The sequence below is a fragment of the Mandrillus leucophaeus genome, unplaced genomic scaffold (genome assembly GCF_000951045.1).
Source record: "Mandrillus leucophaeus isolate KB7577 unplaced genomic scaffold, Mleu.le_1.0 Scaffold1068, whole genome shotgun sequence".
NCBI lineage: Eukaryota > Metazoa > Chordata > Mammalia > Primates > Cercopithecidae > Mandrillus > Mandrillus leucophaeus.
Genome location: NW_012098854.1, coordinates 152,690 through 165,436, shown reverse-complemented (window position 1 = coordinate 165,436; position 12,747 = coordinate 152,690). Strand labels below are relative to the sequence as shown.

General features: G+C 38.1%; 1 protein-coding gene across 1 annotated transcript in view; it reads right to left on the bottom strand.

The window, feature by feature from the left end:
- The window catches only part of RELN (reelin), a 538,867-nt gene extending 526,126 nt beyond the window's left edge, over positions 1–12,741 (bottom strand). The window contains exon 1 of the mRNA XM_011985112.1: positions 12,536–12,741. The gene's annotated coding sequence lies outside the window, so the exon portion shown is untranslated. The remainder of the gene's footprint in view (positions 1–12,535) is intronic.
- Between the last annotated feature and the right edge of the window lie 6 nt (positions 12,742–12,747).

Sequence of the window (12,747 nt, the reverse complement as noted above, 5' to 3'; positions counted from 1 at the left end):
AAAAAAAAAAAAAAAAAGGAAAAATATTTATGTAAATATTTACCTTGTCTATGATTAGGAAAAGACGCTCTCAGCACAAAAGCAATATAAGAAAACAAAGAAACAAAAATGTATCTGTTTTCATAAATGTATTAACACAATGTGCATATAAAAATTCATGAAAAAAGTAAAAATAAAACCACAACTTGGGGGAAAGAATTTTGCCAAAATTTAAGACGTACAAAAATATTCATCATAATGTTTATAACATTGAAAACAAAAGGAAAACACCTAAAATGTGAAATATTTATAGATTTTTAAGTTATGCTACAGCATACAGTAAAATATTATAGACCATGAAAATTATGTTTTTGAAAAATGTCGATATCAAGAGCACATAATGTTAAGATTTAAAAGATTACAATTCCTAAGACTATAAATAGATTAAATAAATATATTCCTTTTTAATCACAGGAAAAAATAACAGAAAGTATGTCATAATAATACTACTACTCAGCCAGGTGTGTTGGCTCACACCTATAATCCCAGCACTTTGGGAGGCCAAGGTGGGCGGATCACCTGAGATTAGGAGTTTGAGACCAGCCTGGCCAAACATGGTGAAACCCCATCTCTACTAAAAATACAAAAATTAGCCAGGTATGGTGGTGGGTGCCTGTAATCCCAGCTACTCGGGAGGCTGAAGCACAATAACCGCTCGAACCCAAAAGGTGGAGGTTGAGGTGAGCCGAGACGGTGCCACTGCACTCCAGCCTGGGCAACAGAGCGAGACTCCATCCCAATAAATAAATAAATAATACTTAACATCTTCTGTGACAGGCATCATGTTGTTCTCCATATGCAATAACTCACTGAAGATTCAAAACGACCCTGTGTGATAAGTACTATCATCACTATTTTTCAGAAGAGGAAACCGAGACATAGGGAAGTGAGATCACTTGTCCGAGATCACATGACTAAAAAGTGCAAAGCTTGGAAATGAACTCAGCCAGTCCACTTCCTGAGCCTGTGTGCTAGCCACTATCACAAATCCCTGAGAGTTAAGTCATTTCTGATTTCAAGGGCTCATAAATTACAATATCTAAATATGTTATGGATAGAGTGGAATTTTATTTCTATCTTACCTATAAGATTTGAGCGATTCTCACTAACAAGTCCTGGAAACATTCATATTAATTTCCATAAGTCTGAAGCCTCTGATCCTCTCAACTTACAGGATATCAATATATGTAATTTAATGAAGATGCAAAATTCTCAGCTGCTGTTTCCTTTGTATGTTCATCACTGTCCAAGTAAATTCCTCTTAAAGGACAAAATCCTTGGGGAGATTTGTTGCGTTTCCATTTTTGTGTGTTTTCTATAAGGTTATTACATATATGTTGAGTATGGAGCCAAACGATTTTGGTTTCTGTCCTTCCCACTATTTATTCCTATTCAAAGGAAATTTTAAATACAAACTAGCTACCCATTCATCAAGATTGTTTCAAATTTATTTATGGCGCAGCATAGAGAAACTTCTGGGAATAACAACTTTAAATCTATTATAGTTTCTATTAATGTAGTCACTAATTGCTATGAGAACTATTTTGGATATGCTAACATAAAGTAAACTCATTCCAACAGACTGCTATGAATAGCTTTGCATATTCTCACAAAAGACATGAGAATTTTGTAAGTTTGGAGGGTGGGAAAGTAGAAACATGGTTTTCAGATTTTCTTTTCAAACATTGTTATCATAGGTTCAAAGCCAAAATTTAGAAATTGTACTCAAAACCCATCTTTATAGATGATCCTCTTGATTAATTATCTTGGCATTGCCACTTTCAGACAACAATTTTAATTATAACTCATATTAGACAGGGATCCCAAGTGCTATTTTTGCTCACTGATTGATTAAGTGCCTGTTGTGTGCCAGGCACTGTTCTAGGCACTAGGAATAGAAGCAAAACAGGCAATAGAGGAGCAAGCAAAACCCGCTTTGATGAGGTTTTAAGGTATTTATACTGATAGAGCACAGAAAGGGAACAAGGTAAAACAACAGAATACAGACAGGATGATAACAGCAATGAAGAAAAATATAGCAGTCAGGGGGATATGGGTCCTGGGAAGAATGGAGCAGTTTTACATGGTGTGGTCAGGGAAGGCCTCATGGAGAAGGTGACATTTCAGTATGGATCTGAATCAGGAAAGGACAGGCATACAAGGCCATCTAGGGAAAGGCATGCTAGACAAGGGAATAGCACTGCAACGGTCCTGAGGTGGGTCTGAGCTCCTACTGTGTTTGAAGAGAAAAAAACAGGTCCTATGGGTTCAGTGGAGGAATAAGAGGAAGGAGGTAAAATGCTACGTCAGAAAAGTAACCAAACAGGCAGGTGCCACAGGGTTTTATAGGCCATGCTGAATATTTTATCTTTTTCTTAAAGACAGACTGGGAGCAACTAAAGGTATAGATAGAATGGCTATATAATTTACTATTCAGATTTTGTTATTTCTGTTGGTAAAATGCTAAAGTGGATGGATACTGGCAAAATAGAGAAAGACCAGGGCTGTTATAGGCAAATGAGGGAAATATATGATGTCTTAGGTGTAGATCAAAGGAGTGGCATCGTCTTGGCTTTTAGCAGAGCACCCAGGCTGCTGTTTTCAGACTAGCATGAAAGTGAGCAAGCGTTAACGCAAAGAAAGTTGTAGGAGCCTGTTGTAATATCCAGGTGAGAAGTGGCTGTGGCAATGGCAAATTCTGGGTGTTTTCAAATGCAAAGCCAGCAGGACTTAGGAATGGAACTGACGTGGAGCATTAGAGAAAAAAGATTTTGAGATTAAACCATTGTAGGAACGGAGTTGGCCTTAACATAGCTGGAGAGACTACAGAAGACGCTTTAGGAGAGTCGGGGGAGGGGAAACAAGAAGCTCCAGTAGCTATCTAAGAGGAGATACTGGGTGGGCAGTAAGATACAGAGGGCCTAAGACAGTCAGGGAGTCATTAGGGAGTCACCAGCATGAAGGTAGCACTGAAAGCATTAGAATGGTCGACCTCCTGGCCTGGGCATGGTGGCTCACCACTGTAGTCCCAGCACTTCAGGAGGTCAAGGTGGCAAATTGATTGAGTCCAGGAGTTCAAAACCAGCCTGGGCAACACAGTAAGACCCCATCTCTATAAAAAATACAAAAATTAGTGGGGTGTGGTGGCATGTGCCTATAATCCCAGCTACTCAGGAGGCTGAGGTTGGGAGAATCACTTGAGCCCAAGAGGCTTTGATATTCCCTTACAGGGTGTTAAGTATAAAATCCCTGGCAGTGCTGGGCGTGGGGGCTCATGCCTGTAATCCCAGCACTTTGGAAGGCTGAGGTGGGTGGATCATTTGAGGTCAGGAGTTCGAGACCAGCCTGGCCAACATGGAGAAACCCCGTTTCTACTAAAAATACAAAATTAGCTGGGCATGTTGGCACATGCCTATAATCCCAGCTACTCAGGAGACTGAGGAAGGAGACTTGCTTGAATCGGGAGGCAAGATCACGCCATTGCACTCCAGCCTGGGAAACAAGAGCGAAATTTTGTCTCAAAAAAAATTTTTTTTCTTAATAAAAATTATATTATCAAAATATTAAAAATAAATTTTAAAAAGGTTGTAAAGCGCTTTCTTTTGTATTTTTATGTGTCATTATACTTTGAAGACATGTTAACTCTTTCAGGCCAACAGTATACTAGATGATTGCTTTGTGCTTTACCTGGGAGACAATGTCTGGTCAAAGAATTATGGACTTACGACAACGAAATTCCAACTTTGTTTAGCATAGATATCAGTTTTCTGGTTTGATTTTGTAATCTTTATTTTAAATAATAAAATTAGCTTTTACTTTTCTTTGTTTTCTCATTTTTGAGATTACTTTTATTATTTATCATTATTTTCTTTTTCCTTTTCTGAAATAACCACCATTTTGAAAAATAAATATCTACTATCTAAAAGGATGGATTCTGGAGAACTACGCAGCAGCTCTGCTATCTTGGGCAAAACACTAACCTCTCTGTGACTCAGTTTATGCATCCATAAAATGAGAATAGCAGTACCTTCCTCATGAGGATTTTGTGAGAATTACATGAATTAATATGTGTAAAGCATTTACCTCAGTGCCTGGCACATATTAAGTACTACTTTAGGGTTTGCTACTGTTACTGTCATAATTCATTCATTCAGGAGCCTTTGAGTTGCCTTTTTTCAGGTAATATTAGTGCTTGAAATTGGAGTGCACATCCACTTTTTCTAAGGGCTTAGAACCAACTAATTTCCTCATATTCCTCCATCACACACACTGGGCATATAACACTATTTGCAGGACGAGAATTCAGGAAGTGTTTATGAAAGAAAAGGAAATGTGAAAAGAACTGGAACTATGATCATAACATATCTCAACATTCACAACAAAGGTGGCCCAAACAAACAGATTACATGTTCCTGAAGGTAAGACTCAGATGTCTGTTTCCTATGTCAATATGTAATAAGCAAAAGAAATGACAAACTTGGATATGGTCCTAGAGGCTGAGCCAGATATGACAAACAAGGTGAAGGTTGGGGCAGAGCTCACATTCACAACCATGTCACACATCTAGATATTTTAAATGTCAACAGGATTTACATATGGTGACACTGCATTTTAGAGAGATAGGAGTGTCAGGAAATAAAGTTTAGTGAAGGAAACTAACAAGCATAAATTATCAGCATATAAGAAGCTCCAGAAATTGAGGTCAGCCACAGGTTACCTTCTCAAAGCATAATTAGAAAAGCTAACATAAAATGCACCATCGTTGCCACCTGTAAAAGTAGCATACCTTAAGAGATAGTTTGAAAATATATTGTCAAAAATTTCCTAGGAAACACCTCAGTTTTATCAAGGTTACCAAAAGCAACTCTATGAGAGGATCCAGAGCAATTCAGAGCTTGATACAGGAATTATGACTGACATAAAAGCGAATGTTAACTAGGACATCTGTGTGTTTAGATGAAATACATATTAATTAGGATTGCATTCAGCTACAAGCAACAGAAACAACTTAATTTTTCTCACAATACAAGAATTCCAGTCATGATTTCAAGGCTGGCATAGCTGCCTGAGGATATAAATGAGGGCCCAGCTCCCTCTAAAGTTCTGTTCCACCATCACTGGCATGTGGCCATTATGCTCAAGGTCACAAGTTGGTTGTATCCGAGCTAGAATAGGCAAGGTTAGGACAAAAAGTAAGTGCCTGCTGAGTCTTTCATAAAATATTCTTTATCAGTTTTATCAAGAGTCTTCCCAAAGACTCTGACTGGGTGCAGTGGCTCATGCCTGTTATCCTAGCATTTTGGGAGACCAAGGCGGGTGGACCACCTGAGGTCAGCAGTTCAAGACCATCCTGGCCAACACGGCAAAACACTGTCTCTAGTAAAAACACAAAAATTACCTGGTCTAGTGGTGCCCACCTGTAGTCCCAGCTATTCAGAAGGCTGAGGCACGAGAATCGCTTGGACCCAGGAGGTGGAGGTTACAGTGAGCTGAAATGGTGCCACTGCACTCCAGCCTGGGCAACACTGAGACTCTGTCTCAATAATAATAATAAAAACAACCTTCCCAAAGACCCTAATCAATAGATTTTCACTTCATATCGCTGAATTATACTGCTAATAAATGGCAGAGCAAGATATGAACACGGTTCTATCTTCAGCATCCAGTTAAAAATACTCACGCCCATGGCTCCCTTACAGCTCCATGTAATTCAGCGATATGAAGCAATTCTATGGGAGGACCACAGCAAATCAGAGCTTGATACAAGAATTATGACTGACCTAAACAGTTGATAATAAATGTACTGATTTTTTTCATATTATTATCAGTAAGAAGAGAAAAAAGGTGTAGAGATGGCAATGGGGGAAACCTGAAGGGAAGAAAGTGAAAGAATTTAAAAAGAAAAGGAATACAGTTGTGAAGCAGAAAGGAGAAAGGAACAGGAGAGGGAAAGCAAGGACCATGCTTCAAAGGAAGCAAAGGAGGAAAGACAAAGAGAAAATTTACAGGGAAGAAGACAAGATGAGACAGAGCAGGAAGGAGAGGGGAAAGGCAGAGACAGATGACTCAGGTGACCATAGCACTTACGGGTCTACTGTCACTCTTTTTCAGGTCACTTTGTTTGTGGGCACCAGCGGACATCAATAATTGGTGCTATCCGTAACATGTCACCCTTCCTATCATGTAAGAGTATTTTAATCAATAATTTTCTTTTTAAACGGGGTCTCACTCTGTTGCTCAGGCTGGTCTTGAAATCCTGGGATCAAGTGATCCTCCTGCCTCAGTTTCCAAAGTAGCTAGGATCACAAGCGTGTGCCACTGTGCCTAGCTGTAATAAAATTTTGTTTTCAACATGAAGTTGAAGGAAAGCGAATTTTTTAAGGAAAGTGAATTCAGCATTAAAGGATAACCTGCATTTTAAACATTTACTTTGAAAACTCAGAACTCCTATAGTTATTTCTTAGTGGGATTCAATGCTATCTAATTATCTTAGCTTTGTTTTTTTTATTTTGAGTGATTTAGGGCTGCCTTATACCACAAATCAACATTTCTACATTTGTACTGATCCCCCTACCACACACACATACTCAAACACATTTGCCATAATTGGTTCTTAGAGAGGATAGAATAAAAAAGAAAAAAATAGGTATAGATTTAGAGAAGCAGACATTTTAAAAATAATTGGTTAACCTATAGGCACAGCATTCAACCCTTCAGAAGCTCTGTCTTCAATGAGATGTGCATGGCAGGTGACTGTGGTGAAAATTACTCTCTGAGCCACACAATTGACACCAAAGTGAGATCATACCATCTCATGCAGAACGTTCTGAGAGCCAATAATTTTTTAAAGCTATGCAATTCCTGTGTTTGAACAGTCATTATGAGATATTCACATTTGAAAATTCAATTCGAATATCTGAAATAGTGCTTTTAAAACGCTTTTGCTTAAAGTTGTTGAGACTGAAATGCTATATAGTGCAGTTATTTTTCAAATGACTCTAAAATCAGGTAAAGGGGGTGGATTAATCACCCCCAATGTTTTTGAAATGAAAATATTTAGATAAGTCAATTTCCCTTTTAACGTATATTAAGTCATTACTCAGGCATAGCCTAAACCACCTCTCTCTGTCCATGGTGAACCTGCCCATTCCAACCTAATGCACTCCACCTTCCATTTTTTCCTCAGTGTAGGGCTATCCAGTTTTTCTATTTCTATGTGACACAAAGAACTTCATATTCGTGTGTGTGTGTGTGTGTGTGTGTGTGTGTGTATGTCTTTTAAAATGTAAATGTTCAAAAAGTACTGGTCACGGAATTTATTTATGCTTTTCAAACGTAAAGGTTATTTGAAATAAAGGGGTCATTGCATCAGCAACTATATATGAAGATTAAAGACACAATAAGTTTCAAACTAGTACTTGAAGTGATCAGAAAAACAATTATGGCTTATTATGCAACCAATTTTAAATAATTGATGGAGTAAGGCTTCTAGTTTATTCTATAAAGTTGACCAATTCCCAGGCGGTAAAAAAAAAATCAAAGATAGATTTTTAGATATTTTCTTTTGAATAAAACTAATCTATAAAAATTTGAAAGTCAAAAACGCTGACTTTAAAATCTTCGTAAAATATCACTCTTTTTAAAGATAAAAAGTCAAATTTATTAGACCAAGACAGTTCTGTAAAAACTATATTCATATTATTACAATGACACGTTACCATTTTATTCATTAACATTTTCAATGCAAATAAAATAGTTTAAAACAAAAATTCACACAAATTGGAAGGAAATATAATTAAATAACTCCTAGTAATGTAAGAATGAATGAAGTATGAATTTCTGCCAAAATGAAATATTTTGAACTATAATTCTAAAGACTTGATTTTTAGTTTAAAATTGGAATTGAAACTCACAGTGAATATAAATTACAGGAAGCAAGATTTATGATTTAAGAAACAATCTGAACCACATCAGTAAAACATGTATGAAATAAATTGTAGAGAGTAAGATAAATATGTGACAAGTAGAGCAAAATGCTAAAAAAAAAAGCCCAATTTTCATAGTCCTATATAGGCAGGACGCAGCTTCAGTTCGCTTATAAATTGCATTTGACAAATGATTTTGAAAGTTTAAATACACTGATTATAGAATCTGAAACATATGAATGATAAATAACCGATCACCTCATCAGCAATGCAGTTACTTTAGTAATAGCAAATCAATTTACTCCAAATAATAAAATCACTCCTTTGAAAGGAAGGAAATCTGGAATATATTTCCAAAAGTTATGTCCGACATAAATATCATCTGGTATTTGAAAGGTCATTAAATTGCACTTCCTTTGAACAATAATTTTTAAACAGCAACCAGTTAATTTCAGAACATATGTGTCCTGAACAGTAATACTGGAAATTGTCAAAATAAAGTGCCCTCAATACTCTATCCTGATTATACCTTTCCTTAAAGTAAATGTTTAGTTTTAGGAATAGAACATTGATTTTCCTGTCTGTCTCACAATATATTTTTTTTAAAAAATGGAGTGGATATACAGCATGAAAAAATTACCAATAGTGATGCCGGACTTACAAAACACAATAAAATCCCCCTTTGAAAACATCATGCCACATCACCAATTCAATTCTACTGAAGGCCAAATTTTTTTCTCTCAGTTGATATTTTAGAGCATACTTCTCATTGTTAATGGAACACTTCCCCTATCTTAAGCTACCATAACAACAGAAATTCTAGTCCATTCGGAAATTCAGGTACATTGTCTCACCAAAGCTCAAGTATTTTGGGCAGACTCATTTACTTATGTTTGGCTTTCATGTACAGTGTCTTCTAATGGCTGACCTCTCCTTTTTGATGGTGACTGAGTAAAGCCAACCCTGTGAGGGGCAGTTCCTTATTGACATGATTACAGGGGCATCCAAGTCTTTCTATCCCCAAATCTATTATCTGGTTGCTCAGTGATGCTAAACTTACTTTAAGCAAAGAGGGGAAAGACATCTTTCTACAACTATAAGCAAAAATGTGGGAAAGTTCAATACTGACAAGTCACATTCATCATAAATTGATTGGGGGGCAAGGGGAAGAGTGGCAAACAAAAATGGATGGTAGCTACCTGAAGGTTGGGGGTGAGGAATAGGAACGATCATAGGTGAGGAAAGGTGCAGACTTCAATCCAACCACCACATTTTTCACAATACTGCCTTTGTCCCTAGGAGAAGGTGTGCTGAATCATGGGGCATGGCTGGAAAAGAGAAATGGCTACCTGACTAAACCATGTAGATTCTTGTTGCCTATTTCCCCATCATTTGCAACTTTCTACACACACACACACACACACACACACACACACACACACACACACACACAAAATCCAGGTTTGGTGCCTGAAACGCACATTGGGGAAACTGACCATGTCTTAGGATTTGTGCAAAAGAAAAGGAAATTCTAGAAAAAAAAATGTTCTGATGCTGGGACCTTTCTAATTCAACATGGTGTATATGAGAACTCCTTTTGCTGAGCTTTTACATTGTGGTATACTCACGGTTCATTGTGACTAATAATGCCCTTTCAAAACAGTCATAGACAACAGAATTTAAAAGATATAGGAAGATGAGAGAGATACCAAATGACATTTAATTGAGAGATGAGAACACACCAGATGTAACCATGCACTATTTATAGAGTTGCCAGTACTGAAAATAGATGGATATACTACTTAATGTAAAAATCTGTGACAATTCTGTTAGACTCGAAAGCTCCAGATTTTTAGTACCATATATTTTTTATTTTTGTTAAAGATATTCCATAGATATATTTAAATACGACACATACAGGGACCTATAATTGTGAACCACTTTTATTCTAGACTGGCGATTGCCGCCCCATTTTACATTCTGAGCTCTACCACACACCCCAGTGTCAGAGGGCAGCTGACTGATCTACAGAAATGTTCTGTGTTAGATGCTACTGTGCACACCACCTTTATCTCAATGCATTCTTTTAGGTGTAAAAAAAAAAAAAAAAAAAGGTCACAACTATCAGCTCTACATCCAAACACAGTTCATTCAAATGGTGACTTCAATGTATATCATAAATGTAACTGATTTTTTCCTGATATAACTGTTACACTTTAAGGATCTAGAAGGTTAGAAATAAAGTCTCAAGCTAACATTTTACAGATTTCTTATAAGTTTAAGAAGACTTCTTGGCCAAAAGACCTCTCACTTTGGTCACATATCAAAATGGACCAACCACAAAGTACATGAGATTAAGTTTTCCCATTAGCAGTTCAATTCTTACAGAAGCTGTGTGTGTGTGTGTGTGTGTGTGTGTGTGTGTCTGAATTTTTAAAATTAATTTTCAAAAGCCTAAAAGGAAAAGAGACATACATAAGCACCACTTCATTTTTAAACATGTCTTCTACCTCTAGAACATTTTACAAAAAAAAACCCCTCTTACTTGAAGGCCTATAGCTACAGCTAGTTCCAAAATCTAAATGTTTAATAAAATAGATAATAGAAATTTAAAATCTGACACAATTCTCAAAGCTTATAATAATTTGACCTTTCATAACTTAAATAACACAATTTCTCTACCTTTTCTGGTGGTGGAAAAGAGGTGGAAATTGAGATCCTCCCCCGCAATATCCAACTTGAAGTATCTACACTTTATTCTTACTCTACATTATCCATTCCTTTTCAGACTTAAATATGTGATTATGATGAGTCTTAAGGTGACTTGCATTTGCTAACTGAGGGAGCAAGACCAAAGAGAGTACAATATTTTGGTGTTTTTAGTTAAGTTTTCGATATCAAGACCTTCCAAAGTATGTGGAAAACAGAAAAAAATAATAATAAAGCTTTGTATCATCACATGGTCTTCCATCATAACCTGACAGTTACGACTTTGAGACCAGCCTCGCCCACTTACCCACCGTTCTCACTGGGAGATAATACTGGGCAAGAACTTTTGCTAAGAGTCGCACAGAGCAGCAGGCTCAGTCAATCAGGCTTTGGGTTAGGTCTGGTTGCCATCACAGTAGCTGCTCCTTCCACTTAAAGATTCCCATTACCTCAGAAAAGCACAAGCTTGTTCTTAGGAAGAGGGGGTAGTAAGCACTTTTATCTAAAAAGGGACTAGTTACGGAACATTAATTTTCCAAAATTATTTCTAAAATTCCACCAAATTAAACTCCTGCTTTACAGACAAGGCTGCCACCATGCCACAAGAAAGTTGTAAAAAACACTGTTTAAAACCTCTAGGAGACGTTTATTTAAGCTAAATATTTTAGAATAGATATCAAGGTTTTTTTAAAACAGAAACTCCTAAGGATTCTTAAAATTTTTAAATGCTTGTCTGTCTTTAGTGCCAGCACCCCATAGATTATCTCCCACCATGCTAATAATTGTTAGCCTATTACAGATACAAACTATTAACAGGAGCCTACTGGACAACGGTTTCTATTAGGTTGGGTATAAATATTTTGGGGTTGAAATTCTAACTAAATAGTGCCTGTCGCTGCTTAAAAGCTCCATAGAAGTGAAATGTTCAGAAGTCCCAGAAGAAACACAGAAAAGAGACATTTTTTATTTTTCCACATACTCGATGTACTAGCTTAAAATACATGCACTACATGATATTATATTTATTGGAGCTGAATTTTATTTCTTCTATAATGTTTATTTTTGATGCAGGGCTGCATAATGATTCCTTTTTTTAAAAGATACCTCTAAATTATAAGGGATTCCAGCCTGTACCTGGAAATTAAAGCTGTGCAGATAAAATACAAAGTCATTAATAAACATCACAAAGATAATTCTAACAAGAAGCACCATGTAGAAATAAGGCAGGAATCATAAAAATCATCAGTTACTGACATATTAAATTACACTTTCAAAAGAATAGGGAGCTGGAAGCAGCCGCTCCCTTTCAGGAGGGCTGTTTGACACTGAATGAAATGCCAGGGACTCCTGGCTGGTGAGCAACGGGAATTTTGGGGGCGAGCGGCGCGGGGCAGTCACGGACCTGGGCGCTTCAGTCTGTCACCAGCCTGCCCGCAAAGTCCAGCGACAGCCCCAAAGCCCCCCGGGGACCCATCTGGGGGGACCGGGAGCAGGACAAAGGTCTGAAATTCAAGTCCTAGGATTAAAGAAACAAAATACGCAGGTTCCATTTAAAGTGCCTGCGTAAGTACGGGGAGTGAGGGGGAAAGACACCGAACCCCAAGAATTCTCAGGCGTTTATCACAAGCACCAGCTCATTACCAGGAAATGCGTTCGGGGAGTGGGGACATGGAGAATGAATCCCAACTCGCGACTCCATTCTCCACTAACTTTACTCTCGCTCCCTGGACCGAGCGCAAAGCTGGGGCCAGGTTTGTCATGGTTCTTGTTTCCAGGGCCCCTTGGAAGAAGGAAAGGGACGATAAAGGTGCGCTGGCGAGCGCACCCGGCGGCGGCGAGCGCGCAGGTGCTGCGGTACCTACCATGGTATTCTTGTCCCGGAACGTAGTAGGTGGGGTTGCCCGCAATATGCAGGGAAATGAGCACCTCGCCCTGCTCCCCATCCCCTTCCAGCTCCCCGTGGTGGGTGCACAGGAAAAAGAAGGGCGAAAAGCGGGGGTAATAGCCAGCCGCCGCGCGCGCCCTCTGCGTGGCCCCCAGCAACAGCGCTAGGAGGAAAGTCCGCCAGGCCCAG